Source organism: Heterodontus francisci, unplaced genomic scaffold, assembly GCF_036365525.1.
Source record: "Heterodontus francisci isolate sHetFra1 unplaced genomic scaffold, sHetFra1.hap1 HAP1_SCAFFOLD_52, whole genome shotgun sequence".
NCBI classification, from domain to species: Eukaryota; Metazoa; Chordata; class Chondrichthyes; order Heterodontiformes; family Heterodontidae; genus Heterodontus; species Heterodontus francisci.
Genome location: NW_027141175.1, coordinates 4029849 through 4050307, shown reverse-complemented (window position 1 = coordinate 4050307; position 20459 = coordinate 4029849). Strand labels below are relative to the sequence as shown.

At 44.9% G+C, this 20459-nt stretch overlaps 1 non-coding gene across 1 annotated transcript; it reads right to left on the bottom strand.

Annotated features, from left to right (window-relative positions):
• Positions 1-20038: 20038 nt before the first annotated feature.
• On the bottom strand, positions 20039-20112 carry trnat-ugu (transfer RNA threonine (anticodon UGU)). The gene has a single exon. It is a non-coding gene; the product is annotated as a tRNA-Thr (tRNA).
• Between the last annotated feature and the right edge of the window lie 347 nt (positions 20113-20459).

The window sequence follows — 20459 nt, the reverse complement described above, 5'->3', positions numbered from 1 at the left end:
ACAAAAGCAAAATACTGCGGATGCTGGAAATCTGAAACATAAACAGAAAATGCTTGAAATAGTCAGCAGGTCTGGCAGCATCTGTGGAGAGAGAACAAAGTTAATGTGAACTAACGAAACAGACATGAACTGTTAACTGTTTCTCTCTGCACAGATGCTGCCAGACCTACTGAGCATTTCCAGCATTTTCTGTTTTTATTACAGCAACACAGGTGTTGGGAGGCTCAGCCTGGCTACACAATGTTACAAGGACGCTGAGTAACACCATCGACAACGGGACAGAGAGAAAAACACATAGAAAACCAAGAATAGACTGTGAGGAAGCAAAAGTGAGGGACAGAGAGAGAGACAACGAGACTGAGATGGAGAAACAAGGCATTTGTATGATTGTATTCTCCCTGTTGTCTAAAGGTATTTCGTGGTGTGTAAAGATGTACCCTGTTGTTGTGTAAAGGTTTTCCCTGTTATTGTTTTATTTTCTGTTACTGACCGTCTCCTCACTGTGACCATTTGTCCTGGTTTTATTGTGGCCAACATCACCATCTGGTGGTGGAAAGGAGGCTCTGCAGGAAGAGGTTGACAAAGTGGGAGAAACTCGGCTGGTCCGTGTTTGCAGCTTTTGTTCGTGTGAGCAAAAGTGAGTTGTTACTGATTGATGTGTTCACGAGAAGGAAGAAGCTGATTGCAATCGAGTGCCTTTGGAAGCATCTTGTTATTATGGGTAAATACTTGATGTTTTGAAAGTGAACTGTTTGTGTTATTTCCCCAATGTTTTTATAAAAATAGGATTGCAGTCGGATTTCTCAAGAATCCCGGACTCAGCAACACACGTGCTGACGGACTCACCCTCACTGCACAATGACACAAGGACACGGAGTAACAGCACTGACAATGAGGCAGGCAGAGAAAGACACACAGAAAACCAGGAAGAGATTATCAGGACTCAGAAATGAACAGACAGAGAAAGGTACTGAGCAAACCAGCAAGAGACAGCGAGAGACTGATGAACACCACTTGGAGGGAGCACTGAGGGTGGCAAGGGCACAGAATGTAGTCTGGCTGGGGGATTTCAATGTCTATCACCATGAGTGGCTCGGTAGCACCACTACTGACCATGCTGGCCAAGTCCCAATTGACACAGCTGCTCGATTGGGTCTGCAGTAGGTGGTGAGGGAACTAACAAGAGGGAAAAACATACTTGACCTCATCCTCACCAATCTGCCTGCCGCAGATGCATCAGTCCATGACAGTATTGGTAGGAGTGACCACTGCACAGTCCTTGTGGAGATGATGTCCTGTCTTCACATTGAGGATACCCTCTATCGTGTTGTGTGCCACTACCACTGTGCTAAATGGGATAGATTTTGAACAGAACTAGCAATGTATAACTGGGCATCCATGAGGTGCTGTGGACCATTAGCAGCAGCAGAATTGCAGTCAACCACATTCTATAACCTCATGGCCCGGCATATTACCCCACTCTAACATTACCAACAAGCTGGGGATCAACCCTAATTCAATGAAGAGTGCAGGAGGGCATGCCAGGAGCAGCACCAGGCATACCTTGAAATGAGGCGTCAGCCTGATGAAGCTACAGCCCAGGACTACTTTCATGCCAAACAGCAGAAGCAGCATGTAATAGACAGGGCTAAGTGATCCCACAACCAACGGATCAGATCTACACCCTGCCACATCCAATGATGAATGGTGGTGGACAATTAAACAACCAACAGGAGGAGGTGGCTCCACAAATATCCCCAACCTCAATGATGGGGGAGCCCAGCACATCAGTGCAAAAGACAAGGATGGAGAATTTGCGACAATCTTCAACCAGAAGTGCCGGGTTGATGATCCATCTCGGCCTCCTTCTGAAGTCCCCAGCATCACAGATGCCAGTCTTCAGCTAATTCGATTCACTCAACGTGATATCAAGAAACGACTGAAGGCACTGGATACAGCAAAGGCTACGGGCCCTGATAATATTCCAGCAATAGTACTGAAGACCTGTGCTCCAGAACTTGCCGCGCCCCTAGCCAAGCTGTTCCAGTACAGGTACAATACTGGCATCTACCCGGCAATGTGGAAAATTGCCCAGGTATGTCCTGTACACAAAAAGCAGGACAATTCCAACCCAGCCAATTACTGCCTCATCAGTCTACTCTCAATCATCAGTATAGTGATGGAAGATGTCATCGACGGGGCACTTGCTTTGCAATAACCTGTTCAGTGACGCTCAGTTGGGTTCCGCCAGGACCATTCAGCTCCTGACCTCATTACAGCCTTGGTTCGAACAAGGACAAAAGAGCTGAACTCAAGAGGTGAGGTGAGAGTGTCTGCCCTTGACATCAAGGTAGCATTTGACTGAGTATGGCATCAAGGAGCCAGAGCAAAACTGGAGTCAATGGGAATCAAGAGGAAAACTCTCCCCTGGTTGGAATCGTACCGAGCACAAAGGAAAATGGTTGTGATTGTTGGAGGTCAATCATCTCAGCTCAAGGACATTACTGCTGGAGTTCCTCAGGGTAGTATCCTCGGCCCAACCTTCTTCACTCCTTCATCAGTGACCTTCCTTCAATCATAAGGTCAGAAGTGGGGATGTTCACTGATGATTGCAAAATTTAGCACCATTCGCGACTCCTCAGATACTGAAGAGGTCCATGTAGAAATGCAGCAAGACCTGGACAATATCCAGGCTTGGGCTGATAAGTGGCAAGAAACATTCGCGCCAGACAAGTGCCAGGCAATGACCATCTCGTTCAAGAGAGAATCTAACGATCTCCCAATGACATTCAACGGCATTACGATCGCTGAATCCCCCACTATCAACTTCCTAGGGGTTCCCATTGACCAGAAACTGAACTGGAGTAGCCTTATAAATAGTGTGACGACATGAGCTGGTCAGAGGGTAGGAAGCATGCGGTGAGTAACTCACCTCCTGACTCCCCAAGCCTGTCCACCATTTACAAGGCACAAGTCTGGAGTGTGATGGAATACTATCCACTTGCCTGGATGGGTGCAGCTCCAACAACATTCAAGAAGCTCGACACCATCCAGGACAAAGCAACACGCTTGATTGGTACCCCGTCCACAACATTCACTCCCTTCACCACTGACGTACAGTGGCAGCAGTGTGTACCATCTACAAGATGCACTGCAACAATGCACCAAGGCTACTCAGGCAGCACCTTCCAAACCTACATCCTCTACTGCCTAGAAGGAGAAGGACAGCAGATGCATGGGAACACCACCACCTGAAAGTTCTCCTCCAAGCTACACATCATCCTGACTTGGAACTATATCGCCATTCCTTCACTGTCGCTGGGTAAAAATCCTGGAACTCCCTTCCGAATAGCACTGTGGGTGTACCTACCCCACATGGACTGCAGTGGTGCAAGAAGGAAGCTCACCACCACCTTCTCATGGGCAATGAGGGATGGACTATAAATGCTGGCCTGGCTGGCGACGTCCACATCCCATGAAACAAATAATTAAATACAATAACAGCTCATCTCAATTCCTCGTATTTCTAAATCCCACCAGTCCAACATAAGCTGAACAATTATTGCATGTTGTGATTGACGGTCTGGTCTGTAAACTGCACTGTATCACAGATTGCTGACATTTGCTAACTGGAAGTAAGAACTGCAAAATCGGGACAGTAGTTCACATAGTCTGTCAGTGTGAAAGAATCAGGCAATGTGAGGTAATAGAATTTGTCTGTAAATGTTACACTCATATTGCTTTATAATTTTATATTGAAAATAAAAGTAATCATTTCGTGAAAATAGTGACATGTTGTCCAAACTTTGGTAGCCAGTTGTTTTCGTCTTGCACTCAGCAGGGCAATCCGCAAGAATACCAATTTAAGGGAAAACAACAACTTTCTTCTGTCTGAGAAGAGAGTGCTGATTGGTTGGCAAGTGAACTCTGATTGGTCGAGGCATTGCCATTCAGAATGCACCAGTTTATGGTAACTGACAGATAACTGCCCAGCTTTGTTTGAAATTTAAACCAGGCAGCTTGACTCTGATTGGTCAAGCCATTGCCGTGTGGAATGAGCCAGTGAATGGCTGTCACTTATTTTGTTTAGCTGAAACAGGCACAACATGTGTGCATGTTCTTTCTGTCAGCAAAGAACAGGGCCCTGTGTACTTACAGGTGTGCTTACAGTGCACACCAGTGCACCACACTGCGAGCCCTACTGACAGTCTTAAATCGGTTGTCAGTGTAATTCTTAGCACACTGAGAATTATTTAGCAAATGTTGTCCTATTGTGGAATCACATCTCATGTTGGATACTGTGTTTTGAGTTTTGCAAGCACGGGTTGGTTGGGTAGGGCCCATTGCGAACAGCGGAAGGGACATGTTATTCGATACAATCCGCCAGTTTTGGGATGTACGGTCTAGAAACCTAGCATCACACTGGTATTGAAATTCATATATCACATTACTTATTTGTGTGATAGACAGGACGTCTCTTTTGCTTGACAGCAGCATCATGTTAGTGGCGAACACCACACTTGTTGCTCCTGCATAGTAACAGCTGCAAACAGCGAGCCTCACCTGTTACTCAAATACTGGGGATATATTACCCTTCCAGGGTAATTTGAGGGAGACTGGGCACTTTTCAGGGCTCAAAATGACGGCCTTCAGCCCGTTTATAAGTTTGTGTGATATACAGTGAGAAATGATCTGATCAGTGTAGCCATTGTAATGCAGGATGTCTTTGATTCGCCCTATTTCAGCATCAAGCTTGCATGGTGAGCAAATGGCTCAGCCCTATTTATGAGGTTGCTGATCAGACCAATCTTATAGCGCGTGGAACTGTAATAATCCCAACGCGTGTATTGACCAGTGAAGGTAGGTTTGCGGTAGACCGTGGTAGAGAACCACTTAGCAGATTTCTCAACTAGTTCATCAAGGAAAGGGAGCTCATTTGACTGCTCCATTCCAAAGGTGAATTTGAGTGTAGGATGGAGCCCATGAAGACATGCAAGGAAATTATTTCATGCAGCTGCGGATTCAAATAGCAAATGTATCATCTACATATTGGAAATATGCAAGAGGTAGGAGGTTAGGTGTCATTCCCTTAAAAACAGGTTTGTAATGGAATCCAACAAAGATGTTTGTGAGAGCTGGGCCTAGAGGGGATCCCATGGCAACACCAGCGATACATGGTGTCAATAAAACTGAACTCAACTGTGCAAGTTGCCGAGTTCATAAGTTCAATGAATATGGATTCACACAATGGTGACGGGTCTAGATCACTATGACATAGCACTGCAGTGCAAATATCTATGGCTTCCTGAAGTGGTACATTGGTGAATCGGCTAGCAATGTCAAATGAACACATGGACACGGCATTGCTATCGATATGCAAGTCCTGTATGGTCTTCACAAATGTGAAAGAATCCTTCACTGTGTATGTGGAGAACTTGCTCAAAAACTGGTTGTAACAATTTGCCCAACCATTTGGCAAATTCATTTCAGGATACTATTTACATTGCTTCAAATAAAGAAAACACAACGACACAAAGAATTGAGCACAACGCTGAAAGTTTCACAGCAAATAGTCAAATGGGAAAAGGATGAAATACAGAAAGAAAAAGCCTAAAATACTGAAAACACTCAGCCAGTCCAGAAACAACTGTGGAGAAGAGAAGCTCGGGTTAATGGTCCAGTTCTGTGACCCTTCTATAGACCTGAAACATTGCTCCTACCTTCCTCTCTCCACAGATACTACTGGAACTGCTGAGCGTTTCCAGAATCTTCTGTTATTATTCAGATTTCCAGTGTGCAGTATTTCTCTTTTTGAAAATAAAATATTCCCTGAGAAGAATGGAACTTTACATAAAAAATAGGAGTAGGCCATTCGGCCCATCGAAATAGCTCTGCCATTCAATAAGATCACAGCTGATCTCCTACATCAACTCCATCTTACCACACTAGCACAGATCCCTTAATTCCCTTAGTATCCAAAAACCTATCAATCTCTCTCTTGGATATACCCAATGATTGAGCATCCACAGCTCTAGAGTCATAGAGAGATACAGCACTGAAACAGGCCCTTCAGCCCACCGAGTCTGTGCCGACCAACAATCACCCATTTATACTAATACTACATTCATCCCATATTCCCTACCACATTCCCACCATTCTCCAACCACCTATCTACACTAGGGGCAATTTACAATGGCCAATTTACCTATCAACCTGCAAGTCTTTGGCTGTGGGAGGAAACTGGAGCACCCGGCGGAAACCCACGCGGTCACAGAGAGAACATGCAAACTCTGCACAGGCAATACCCTGAACGGAACCGAGGTCACTGCAGCTGTGAGGCCGCGGTGCTAACCACCGTGCATAGAGAATTCCAAAGATTCACAATGCTTTGAGTGTAAAAAAATTCTCCTCTTCTCAGTCCGAAATGATTGAGCCATTTATACTGAGACTGTGATCCCTAGTTCAAGATTCCCCAGCCAGAGGAAACATCCTCCCAGCATTTACCCTGTTAAATCCCTTAAGATTTTTAGGTGCCAGTAAGATTACCTCTCACTCTTCGAAATTCTGAGGAATATTTTTTTTTTATTTCCAAAATATACTTTATTCATAAAAATCTGTAAAAATTACATTGCAAACACTTTCCAAACAGCACCAAAAAATACAAACATTGCAAGGATGATCAGTTTCCTTCAATACTGTGATGTGTTTCTTCACAACCCTTCCGTTTCACAATTGTCATGCCAATTACAGTTTTACATTTACAGCAAACTAAAATATTAACGATACAGTTCGAGGGGTTTCCCATGGATCCAGCCCCTCAGTTCAGCTTGGTGGGGGGGACCTTACATTGTGGTCTTTGCCCATTGAGCCTTTGCTGCGGCTGCCCCAAGCTTTAGTGCGTCCCTCAGCACGTAGTCCTGGACCTTGGAATGTGCCAGTCTGCAACATTCGGTGGTGGACAACTCTTTGCGCTGGAAGACCAGCAAATTTCGGGCAGACCAAAGGGCGTCTTTCACCGAATTGATAGTCCTCCAGCAGCAGTTGATGTTTGTCTCGGTGTGCGTCCCTGGGAACAGCCCGGAGAGCACAGACTCCTGTGTTACAGAGCTGCTTGGGATGAACCTCGACAAAAACCACTGCATCTCTTTCCACATGAGGCGGCCATTCGCCCCATCAAGTCCATGTCGGGTTTCCAATCTGTTCAGTCCCTGACTCGATCCCCAAAGCCCTGCATAACCCCTTTGGGTCAAAATGACCGTGGTAGAACTCGAACCTACAATCTTCCGATAACCTCATAAAATACACTGAAGTCAAACGCCTTATTCATTCGGCCACACGGCCATTCGATAAAATAAATGATCAGATCGGAGAACCTCGAAGCACAAAATACAAAAATCCATTGGCTGAACCTGTCAACCTGGCAGAATATTTGAATTCGTGAAAGCTGCCAATTTCACTGTGGAAAAGAAGTGATCGACTGGAAAAGTACATAAAAATCTATTTTCCCGTCACGCTTTAAAAAAACGCTTTTAAAACACAATTTTGCTTTTACCGACTCAAATTGCTGGTGCTATTTTATGAACAGCTTTATTTTGCCAATTTTTGTCAACTTCTTATCCGTAACTGACAGGAAAACACTCCGTTCAGCAATCTTTCACGTGAAAAATAACTCAAACCCGGTGTGGAAGTAATAAATTACAGACTATTGGTAATTCCCCTTCACACGGGCTTCAGGGGGACAGTGAGAAGCCACTGAAATAGTTGCTTCATCCTTTTAAAAGGTTCCCATTCTGTCCTGTTACTGACATGTTGGAATCAGATTTGTATTTAACAACATATTTCTGTGAAAACAAAATCCTCAACGGACCAGCTGGGAATCTGGGAATCACTGTAGTAAAATAAAAGGCTTTTGATTGAGAAGACGGGACCTTCTCACCAGCAGCCGGGTTACATTCCCCTCACATCCTTATTCAGTGAGCAGCTCTTTCCCTCGAGAAATAGACAGCAGCAGTTGGAAGTTCAGTGAAAGGATCAGTTCATTGAGACAGGTTTCTGACTGACAGGTGGTGCTGAATATTAATACAAGAAGGTCCTGGAATGGGAAACAAGTGTCCAGAGTGGGGTCTGAAATCAGGACAGGGAAATGGCCAGCACTGACACAGATCATTTCATTATTACATTGATATCTGACTGTCTATAAGGAGAAGCGAGTTAAACACATGATGGTGAAAGGAATGGAAGATGACGCTGGTTGTTCTAGATGAAGAGGGATAGACAGAGGTGTGGGTACTGCAGACTTCAGACAGTAATCAGCCCTTTCAGATACTGTGGGTGGATCTGAAAAGAGCCTTTGGGTATTTGATAAAATCCTGGCAGATTGACTTGGTTTTGGTGCCCGGAGCGCTGGTTTTCTTGGGCAGCAACACGGACTGGATATTCGGCAGCACCCTGTCCTCAGTGTCCTGGAATCAAAAGCAAGTGTCCAGAGTGGGGCCTGAAATCAGGATGGGGGAAAAAGCTCTTTGTTTAAAAACCCTCAAATAGCTACCTTGTAATTGGTCAGGTTACTAATGTTTTAGTTAGTGTAATTTATAATAATTACTAATTAGAAAGTGCTGTTTGGACAGAGTGTAAAGCTGTGAGCTGATGTGTGAGGGACTTCACTGACTAGGGGAAGGAGGTGCTGTTTGGTCTCTTTTCTTTTCTGCTTTTTCTGCCTCCATGGTACAGGGGAAGAAGCTGATTGGTGAGTAACTGGTAAATTAATCTACTTATTACACTTATTACACGAGCAATAATGAGTTTTTAAAGCTAAGTTATGGCAGGGCAGCTCGGCCAAGTGGAATGTGCCTCCTGTGGTATGTGGGAAGTCATGGATGCACCATGTGTCCTTGACAAACACATCTGCAGGAAGTGTCACCAGCTGCAGAAGCTTGAGCTCCAGGTTTCAGAACTCGAGCAGCAACTGGAGTCAGTGTTGTGCATCCGCAAGGCAGAGAACTACGTGGATAGGACTTTTCAGCAGGTTGTCACCTCGGAGTTGAAGAGAGCACACGCTGAGAGGGATTGGGAGTTTGCCAGACAGACAAGAAGGTCAAGGCAGGTAGTGCAGGAGTCCCTGGAGGGCATCCCACTTTCTAACTGGTATTCAGTTCTGAGTACTGATGGGAGAGAGGGTTCCTCTGGAGAGTGCAGTGAGAGTCATGACCAGAACTCCATGGGTGGCTCAGCTGTGCAGGGAGGGAGGAGAAAATACAAGCGAGCAATACTGGTAGGGGATTGTATAGTTCGAGGAACAGATAGGTATTTCAGTGCTCGCAAACCAGGTTTCCTCCTTGGTGCAAGGATCATGGATATCACTGAGTGGCTACAGAGCATTCTGGAGGGCAAGGATGCACAGCCAGAGGTCGTGGTCCACATTGGTACCAACGATATAGGAAGAAAGAGGGATGAGATCCTTCAGGCTGAGTTTAGGGAGTTAGGAAAGAGATTAACAAACAGGACCTCAAAGGTAGTAATCTCCAAATTACTCCCAAGGACACAAGCTAGTGAGTATAGAAATAGGAGAATACACCAGATGAATGCATGGCTGGAGAGATGGTGCAGGAAGGAGGGCTTCCGATTTCTGGGGCATTGGGACCAGTTCTGGGGAAGGTAGGACCTATATAAGTCGAACGGTGTACACCTGAACAGGACCGGGATGAATATCCTTGCAGGTGCTGTTGGGGATTGTTTAAACTAATTTGGCAGCTTGATGGGAACCTGAGGGCAGTTTCAGACAGGGCAATTTCAGGGCAGGGAACGGGAGGCAGTAAATTAGCGAATGACTCTGAAAGACAGAAGAAGCAAAGTTTAAAAAGTGTGCAGCAGAGGAATTTGGCAGTGTTAAAGGATATTTATTTATTTAAAGAGGCAACTTGATTGAAACATATCAGATCCTGAGGAGTCTTGAGAGGGTGGATGTGGAAAGGATGTTTCCCCTTGTGGGAGAATCTGGAATTAGGAGTCACTGTTAAAAAATAAGGGGTCACCCATTTAAGACAGAGATGAGGAGAATGTTTTTCCCTCAGAGGGTGGTGAGTTTTTGGAACTCTCTTCCTCAATAGGCGGTGGAAGCAGAGACTTTGAATATTTTTCAGGCAGAGGGACATCGATTCTTGATAAGCAAAGGGGTGAAAGGTTATCGGGGGTAGGCGGGAATGTGGAGTAATCAGTGCAGCCGTGAACTTATTGAATGGGGAAGCAGGGTCCAGGGGTCGAATGGCCGACTCCTGCTCCTAATTTTTATACTTGTATGTATATTCATATAGTAAATAAAGCTGATGAGATGAGGGCACAGATAGACACATAGAACAATACAGCACAGGAACAGGCCATTCGGCCCTCCAAGCCTGCGCTGATAAAGTAACATCACACTTTTTATTTTTATTTAGAGATGCAGCACTGAAACAGGCCCTTTGGCCCACTGAGTCTGTGCTGACCAACAACCACCCATTTATACTAACCCTACAGTAATCCCATATTCCCTACCACCTACTTACACTAGGTGCAATTTACAATGGCCAATTTACCTATCAACCTGCAAGTCTTTGGCTGTGGGAGGAAACAGGAGCACCCGACGAAAACCCACAGGGAGAACTTGCAAACTCCACACAGGCAGTACCCAGAATCGAACCCGGGTTCCTGGAGCTGTGGTGCTAACCACTGCGCCATTGTGCCCACACATGGTAACACAATATCATTGCAATAAGGGAAACTTGGCTGAAAGAGGGCAAGAATGGCAGCTCAACATCTCTGGGTATAGAGTTTTCATGTGGCATAGGGATAAAAAAGGTGGGAGTATAGCATTATTAGTTAAGGAAGGCATACAGCTTTGAGGAGGGATTATATGCTAAATGAATCATCAAATGAGGCCATATGGGTGGAGCTCAGAAATAAAAAAGGGGCAGCCACACTACTAGGAGTGCACTGTAGACCCCCAAATAGTGAGAGAGAGATAGAAGAACAAATATGTAGGCAAATTGCTGAGTGCAAAACTATAGGGAAATAATAGTTGGGGATTTCAACTATCCCAATATCAACTGGGGTACAAACAGTGTGAAGTGCACATAGGGCACAAAATTCCTGAACTGCATTCAAGAGAACGTTAATAGCCAGCACATCACAAGCCCAATGAGAGGAGGCACAATTCTAGATGTAGTCTTCAGTAATGAAGCTGGGCAAGTAGCAGTGGGTGACCATTTTGGAGATAGCTTTTCTTATTCATTCATGGGATTTTGGGCATCGCTGGCCAGGTCAGCATTTATTACCCATCCCTAATTGCCCTTGGGAAGGTGGTGGTGAGCTGCCTTCTTGAACCGCTGCAGTCCATTTGGGATAGGTGCACCCACAGTGCTATTCAGAATGGAGTTCCAGGATTTTGACCCAGTGACAGTGAAGGATCAGCGATATAGTTCCAAGTCAGGATGGTGTGTGTCATGGTGGGGAACTTGCAGGTGGTGGTGTTCCCATGCATTTTCTGCCCTTGTACTTCTAGTTGGTAGAAGTCACAGGTTTGGAAGGTGCTGTTCAAGGAGCCTTGGTGCATTGCTGCAGTGCATCTTGTAGTTGGTACACACTGCTGCCACTGTGCGTCAGTGGTGGAGGGAGTGACTGTTTGTAGATGGGGTGCCAATCAAGTGGGCTGCTTTGTCCTGGATGGTGTTGAGCTTCTTGAGTGTTGTTGGAGCTGCACCTATCCAGGCAAGTGGAGACTATTCCAACACACTCCTGACTTGTGCCTTGTAGATCGTGGACAGGCTTTGGGGAGTCAGGAGGTGAGTTACTCGCCTCAGGATTCCTAGCCTCTGACCTGCTCTTGTAGCCACGGTATTTATATGGCTACTCCAGTTCAGCTTCTGGTCAATGGTGCCCCTAGGATGTTGATAGTGGGGGATTCAGCAATGGTAATGCCATTGAATGTCAAGGGGAGTTAGTTCGATTCTCTCTTGTTGGTGATGGTCAATGCCTGGCACTTGTGCGGCCCGAATGTTACTTGCCGCTTATCAGCCCAATCCTGGATATTGTCCATGTCTAGCTGCATTTCTACACAGACTGCTTCAGTATCTGAGGAGTCATGAATGGTGCTGAACATTGTGCAATCATCAGCGAACATCCCCACTTCTGACCTTCTGATTGAAGGAAGGTCATTGATGAAGCAGCTGAAGATGGTTGGGCTGAGGACATTACCCTGAGGAGCGCCTGCAGTGATGTCCTGGAGCTCAGATGATTGACCTCCAACAACCACAACCATCTTCCTTTGCGCTAGGTATGACTCCAGCCAGTGGAGGGTTTTCCCATTGACCTCAGTTTTGCTCGGGCTCCTTGATGCCATACTCGGTCAAATACTGCCTTGATGTCAAAGGCAATCACTCACACCTCACCTCTTTTGTCCATGTTTGAACCAAGGCTGTCATGAGGTCAGGAGCTGAGTGGCCCTGGCAGAACCCAAACTGAGTGTCACTGAGGCAGGTTATTGCTAAGCGAGTGCCGCTTGATGGCACCTTCCATCATTTTACTGATGATTGAGAGTAGACTGATGGGGCCGAAAGTGATGGAAGGTGTCATCAACATTGCCATCAAGCAGCACTAGCAGATATGTCCTTTAGGATTCGGCCAGTAGAGATGCTCCCGAGCCACTCTTGGTGATGGACATTGAAGTCCCCCACCCAGAGTACATTCTGTGCTCTTGCCACCCTCAGTGCTTCCTCCAAGTGCTGTTCAACATGGAGGAGTACTGACTCATCAGCTGAGGGAGGGCAGTAGGTGATAATCAGCAGGAGATTTCCTTGTCCATTGTTTGATCTGATGCCATGAGACCTCATGGGGTCCAGAGTCGATGTTGAGGACTTCCAGGGCAATTCCCTTTCTACTGACACCTCTGGTGAGTCTGTCCTGCCCGTGGGACAGGACATACCCAGGGATGGTGATGGCAGTGTCTGCGACATTGCCTGTAAGGTATGATTCTGTGAGTATGACTATGTCAGGCTGTTGCTCTCCCAACTTAACACAAGCCACCAGATGTTACTAAGGAGGACTTTGCAGGGTCGACAGCGCTGGGTTTGCCATTGTCATTTCTGGTGCCCAGGTCGACGCCGGGTGGTCCGTCTGCTTTCATTCCTTTTTAATGACTTCGTAGTGTTTAGTTTCAACTGAGTGGCTCGCTCGGCCATTTCAGAGGGCATGTAAGAGTCAACCACATTGCTGTGGGTCTGCAGTCGCATGCAGGCCAGACAAGAACAGCAGATTTCCTTCCCCAAAGGGCATTAGTAAACCAGATGGGTTTTTACAACCATCAACAATGGTTTCATGGCCATCATTAGACTTGCTTTTTAATTGCAGATTTATTATTTGGATTTAAATTTCAATGGTGGGATTTGAACCCACGTCCCCTGAGCAATACCCTAGGTGTCTGGGTTACTAATCCACTGACAAGTCTACTGACAAGACCACTACGCCACCACCACCCCTAGTGACCATGCTGCAATTAGTTTTGGCATAATCATGTAAAAGGACAAAGATACAACAGAAGTAAAGGTTTTAAATTGGGGGAAGGCAAATTTTACAAAACTGAGAGGTGACTTGGTGGATGTGGACTGGATACAACTACTTGAAGGAAACCCCAAAGATGTTCTTTCAGTGCATTAAGAGCAAGAGGATAACTAAGGAAAGGGTACGGCCGATCAGAGATGCACAAGGGAACGTATGAGTGGATGCAGAAGATGTGTGTGGGGTTCTTAATGAGTTTTTGTCTCTGCCTTCACAAAGGAGAGGGATGATGCAGACAAATAAGAGGAGTGTGAAATATTAGATACGATAAGCATAATGAGAGTGGAAGTACTAGAGAGTCTGACATCCTTCAAAATGAATAAATCACCAGGGCCGGATGATTTGCATCTGAGGTTGTTACAGGAACCCAGGGAGGAAATAGTGGATGCGCTGAGGATCATCTTCAAATCCTCACTGGATATGGGGGAGGTGCCGGAGGATTGGAGGTCTGTGAACGTTGTACTATTATTTAAAAAGGATGTGAGGGATAGGCCAAATAATTATAGGCCGGTCAGTCTGGCCTCGGTGGTGGGTAAATTATTAGAATCAATTCTGAGGGACAGGATAAACTGCCACTTAGAAAGGCACGGATTAATCAGGGATAGTCAGCATGGATTTGTTAAGGGAAGGTCATGTCTCACTAACTTGATTGAGTTTTTTGAGGAAGTAACAAGAAACATTGATGAGGATAGTGTGGTGGATGTGGTCTACATGGATTTTAGTAAGGTCCCACATGGCAGACTGGTCAGTAAAATGAAAGCCCATGGAATACAGAGGAATGTGGCAGGTTGCATCCAAAATTGACTCAGTGACAGGAAACAAAGGATAGTTATCGACGGATGTTTTTGCGAATGGAAAGCAGTTTCCAGTGGCATTCCACAGGGCTCAGTGTTGGGTCCCTTGCTGTTTGTGGTATATATTAATGATTTGGAATTAAATGTGGGAGCTATGATTGGGAAATTTGCTGATGACACAAAAATTGGCCGTGTAATTGATAGTGAGGAGGATAGCTGTAGACATCAGAATGATATGAATGGATTGGTTGAGTGGGCGGAAAAGTGGCAAATGGAATTCAATCTGGAGAAGTGTGAGGGAATGCATTTGGGGAGGGCAAACAAAGCAAGGGAATACACAATAAATGGGAAGATATTGAGAGGGGTAGAAGAAGTGAGAGACTTTGGAGTGCATGTCCACAGGTCCTTGAAAGTGGCAGGACAGGTAGATAGAGTGGTGAAGAAGGCATATAGAATGCTTTCCTTTATTGGCCAATGTATAGAATAGAAAAGCAGGGATGTAGTGCTAGAACTGTATAAAATGGCGGTTAGGCCACAGCTGGAGTATTGCGTACAGTTCTGGTCATCACATTACAGAAAGGACATAATTGCTCTGGAGAGAGTACAGAGGAGATTTACAAGAACGTTGCCAGGGCTTGAAAGTTGCAGCTATGAGCAAATATTGGAGCGGCTCGGGTTGTTTTCCTTAGAACAGAGGAGTCTGAGGGGTGACTTGAATGAGGTGTACAAAATTATGAGGCGCCCAGACAGAGTGGACAGTAAGGACCTGTTTCCCCTGGTGGGGAGGTCAGTTACCAGGGGGCACAGATTTAAGGTGATTGGTAGAAGGATTAGAGGGGACATGAGGGGAAACGTTTTTACCCAGAGGGTGGTGGGTGCCTGGAATTCGCTGACAGGAATGGTGGTGGAGGCAGAAGCCCTCAACTCATTTAAAAATACCTGGACATGCACCTGAAGTGCTGTAACCTGCAAGTCTACGGATCAGGTGCTGGAAGGTGGGAATAGATTGGGTGGCTAGTTTTTTCGGCCAGAGCAAACGCGATGGGCTGAATGGACTCCTTCTGTGCCCTAATTTTTCTATGATTCTATGGAAATTGCCAGCACTGACACAGATCATTTCATTAGTACATTGATATTGGACTGACTATAAGGAGAAGCTAGTTAAACACATAATGGTGAAAGGAATGGAAGATAGCATTGGTTGTTCCAGATGAAGAGGGATAGACAGAGGTGTGGGTACAGCAGACTTCAGACAGTAATCATCCCTTTCAGATACTGTGGGTGGCTCTGAAAAGAGCCTTTGCGTATTTGAAAAAATTCTGGCAGATTGACTTGGTTTTGCTGCCCGGAGCGCTGGTTTTCTTGGGCAGCAACACGGCCTGGATATTAGGCAGCACCCTACCCTGAATGATGGTCACCCCTCCCAGCAGCTTGTTGAGCTCCTCATCATTGAGGACGGCCAGCTGTAGGTGGCTGGGGATGATGCAGGTCTTCTTGTTGTCCCGGGCCGCGTTACCGCCCAGCTCGAGGATTTCAGCGGTCAGATACTCGAGCACAGCAGCCAGATAGACCTGGGCTCTGGCACCCACACGCTCAGCATAGTTACCCTTTCTCAGGAGCCTGTGAACACGGCCCACCGGGAACTGCAGTCCAGCCCGGGAGGAGCGAGACTTGGCCTTCGACCGAGCTTTCCCGTTGGTCTTTCCTCTTCCAGACATTTCCACAATCTCACAAATACTTTCACAATGAATGGATAATTTCGTCAGCATTAAACATACACATGGGGTAGTCAGGATGGCCGAGCAGTCTGAGACGGTTCATTCAGATCACAATTCTCTCTGCAGGGGTGGGTTCAAATTCCCCTTCTGATAAGTTGTGTTTTGACATGACTAGAGGTATTTGGGAGTAGCGATGAAGAACAAACTGAGATCATGAAAGAATATTGACAAGCAAAATCAAAACAAATCCAAAGATGTTTCATCAATACATTGCAGTCAGAGGCAACTGCGGAAAGAGTAGGGCCCATCAAAGACCTAAAAATGTAACCTATGTGTCAGTGTGGAAGATGTTGGTATGTTTATTAATGAATATTTTACTGTCTTCACAAATGAGGGGGTGATGCAGATATTGTAATTAAGGAGAAGGAGTGTGAAGTATTGGACATGATAAACTGAGGGAGAGAAGAAGTATAAATGGGATTAACATCCTTGAAAGTGGATAAATCATCAGGGCCGGATGAAATGTACCACAGGCTGTTAAAAGAAGCCAGGAAGGAAATAGTGGAAGGTCTGACCATCAGTTTCCAATCCCTCACTGGATACGGGTGTGATGTCAGAGGATTGGAGGTCTCGTAACACTGCAAGAAAAGCAAAATTCTGCAGATGCTGCAAATCTGAAATAAAAACTAGTTGCATTGGAAATACACAGCAGGTCTGGCAGCAACTGTGGAGAGAGAAGCAAAGTTAACGTTTCTGTTCTGATGAAAGGTCACTGACCTGAAATGTTAACTTTATTTCTCTCTCCACAGATGGTGCCAGACCTGCTGTGTATGTCCAGCACTTTTTGTTTTTATTGCTAACATTGCAGCATTGTTGAAAAAGGAAGCGAGGGAACAATTAAAGGCCAGTCAGCCTAACCGCAATAGTGGGCGAATTATTGGAATTAATTCTGAGAGACAGGATAAACTGTCACTTAGAAAGGCACAGATTAATCAAGTACCGTCAGCATGGATTTGTTCAGGGAAGCTCCTGTCTGACGAACTTGACTGAATGTTTTTGAAGAAGTAACAAGGAGGATTGATGAGGATAGTGCAGTTGATCTGATCTACATGGATTTTAGCAAGGCTTTTGACAAGGTCCCACAAGGCAAACTGGTTAAAAAAAATAAAAGCACATGGGATCCAGGGGAATGTAGCAAGCTGGACACAAAATTGGTTCAGTGGCAGGAAACAAAAAGGAATTGGTTACAGGTGTTTTTGCAACTGGAGGACTGTTTCCAGTGGTGTTCCACAGGGCTCACAACTAGGTCCCCTGCTTTTTGTGGTATATATTAATGATATGGACATAAATGTAGAGGGCACAATCAAGATGTTTGCAGATGAAACAAAAATTGTCCGTGTTGTTGATAGGGAGGAGGATAGCTGTACACTGCAGGAAGATATCAATAGACTGGTCAGGTGGGCAGAGAAGAGGTAAATGGAATTCAAATTGGACAAGTGTGAGGTGATGCATTTGGGAGGTCAAAAAAGGCGAAGGAATACACAATTAATGGGAGAACACTGAACGGTGCAGAGGAAGTGAGAGACGTTGGAGTGAATGTTCACAGATCCCTGAAGTAGCAGTACAGGTCAATAAGGTGGTTCAGCAGGTATATGGAATCCTTTCCTTTATTAGCTGAGGTGCAGAATATAAGGGTGATCTGGGTATCCATGTCAATAAGTCACTGAAAGCTAACATGCAGGTGCAGCAAGCAATTAGGAAGGCTAATAGTATGTTAGCCTTTATCACAAGAGGATTTGAGTACAGGAGTAGTGAATGCTTGCTTCAATTGTACAGAAACCTGGTTAGACCGCACTTGGAGTACTGTGTGCAGATTTGGTCTCCTTACCTTAGGAAGGATATTATTGCCATGGAGGGAGTTCAACGAAGGTTCATCAGACTTGTTCCTGGGATGGTGGGACTGTTCTATGAAGAGAGATTGGGAAACTGGGGCTGTATTCTCTAGAGTTTCAAAGAATGAGAGGTGATCTCATTGAAACCTACAAAATATTTAAAGGAAAGTCAGGGTAGATGCAGCTAAGATGTTTCATCTGGATGGGGAGTCGAGAACCAGAGGCTCAATTTCAAAATAAGGGGGAAGCTCCTTAGGACATAGATGAGGAGAAATTTCTTTGCACGGAGGGTTGTGAATCTTTGGAATTCTGTACCCCAGAGGGCTGTGGAAGCTCAGTCGTTGAGTATGTTTAAAGCAGAGATTGACAGATTTCTAAATACAAATGACATCAGGGAATATGAGGAATGTGTGGGGAAAAGGGCATTGAAGCGGATGATCAGCCATGATCATATTGAATGGTGGGGCAGGCTCGATGGGCTGAATGGCCGACTCCTGCTCCTATGTTCCTATGTTCCTAACTCCACATGATCGGCGAGGCACAGCCTCAGGCCGACTTGTCAGGTGGTGTAAACAGATATCATTGCTTCTGATCTTCACCAGAACAGAGAGTGAGATGTAACATTGATCATCAAACAGACTGTGAGAGAATACAACAGAATAAAACACGTGGAGAGACACTGTGGAATAACAAATAGATTTGATTGGAACATTGACTTTGATTGGAATGAATAAAACACCAGAAACAGCAGATTAAATTGGGATTCTTATCATTATATTGATCTGGGACAGAAAAGAGAAACTGATGGAAAGAAGGGAAGAAGGAAGAAAAGAAAGGATGGAACTGTTCAGTTTTTTCACTTGCCCATCAAAGCTGGATAAAAAAAAAGTTGCAAATAACAGAGAATTTCACCAAAAAGGGAGATTAAATGCTGCCGAAACCTTGGATCGAAGGATGCCCCAACAGATCACCTGTTTAACTGTCTCCTCACTAGGGGATTTCAATCAGTGAGTAATATTATTCTCTACCCTTCTTTGTTAAATGAACCCAGAACTGTCACTTGGAATTAATATCTGTGTTCCGACTCCTGAGTAATAAAATTATGAGTTTCTCGATATTTTCGGGACACATTTCCTGCTGAAAGAACTAAGAACTCTTTTCTAATTTACACAATACTATATACACATTCATCAAGCCTCCTAAGCTAGCATCCTTGGTGCTGCTCTCTCCTCCCAAACCTCATCTCCTGTGACTGTTACATCATCACTCTGACAGTGGGAGTGATTCATCCCAATGTCTTCAGCATTAACCCTTTACATCCTTATACTACACTGTCTGTCCAAAAAAATGGGTGGAGGGAACTTGGATTTATCGAAACACTAACAGCTGCCAGTTGAAAATCAACTCAAACCCATCAGCGAGAGAGAGAGAGACTGTCAGAGAACTTCCTGCATCCAGTCCTGACCCTGTCACACTCAGCAGATGCTCACCCAGACCCCACTCTCATCAACACTGAATATTGTTACCGAGACACTTCAAATACTGTTTATGAAAGGCTGGAAAGGTCAACGTTCACACAGCTTTATTGAACAGAACAAAGTTTAATATCTTCTGACCGTTTCTCGGTAACCACATGAGACATAGGTTTTCTTATTTGGTTCCTTTGATTTTTCTTGTTGCTGACTGACAAATATTCCAAACCTCAGATCAACCCTCCCACTTGCGTCATGTCCCAATCTCAGTCACAAGCAACACATAACGACACAAACACTCTGAAACATGCAACGCAGTCACACTTTCCTTCAGTGACATTAATGTCGAGCTGTTTTCCAGGTTGAATGCAACTGTGAACAAATTTGTATCAAAGAAGTTGCCTTTGAAATATCAGGACTGAATTTCTGCAGAAGGAGGAACAGCCATTCCAAACTCACATCCTTCACAAGGCTGTGACGAAAATTCATCATGCAATTTGAATTCTCACTTGAAGTTCAGTAGACACAGATGGAAGCGATTGATGAGGTAACTTCGACATCACAAATGTGAAACAAGGCTCGACTGGGAATTGAACCTAGGATCTCCTGTTTACAAGGCAGGTGCTTTAACCAACTAAGCTACAGAGCCAGATATTGTTAAAGTTAAAATCAGAGGAGTACACTATTTATTCTCATATAATAACAATATCAAAGCAAAATACAGCAGATGCAGGAAATCTCAAATAAAAACAAGAAATGCTGGAAATACTCATCAGGTCTGGCAGCATCTGTGCAGAGAGAAGCAGAGTTAACGTTTCAGGTCAATGACCCTTCTTCAGACCCTTCTATATATTCTCATCCCACTTCTCCACAGGTCACAACATATATTTTAACGTTTCGCACTTCCTGAAACAGTCAATCATTTACTCTATTCTTCCCAGAATAGAAGACACTGACCATGTTTCTTTAATGAACAGCAAAATTATCAGTTTATTA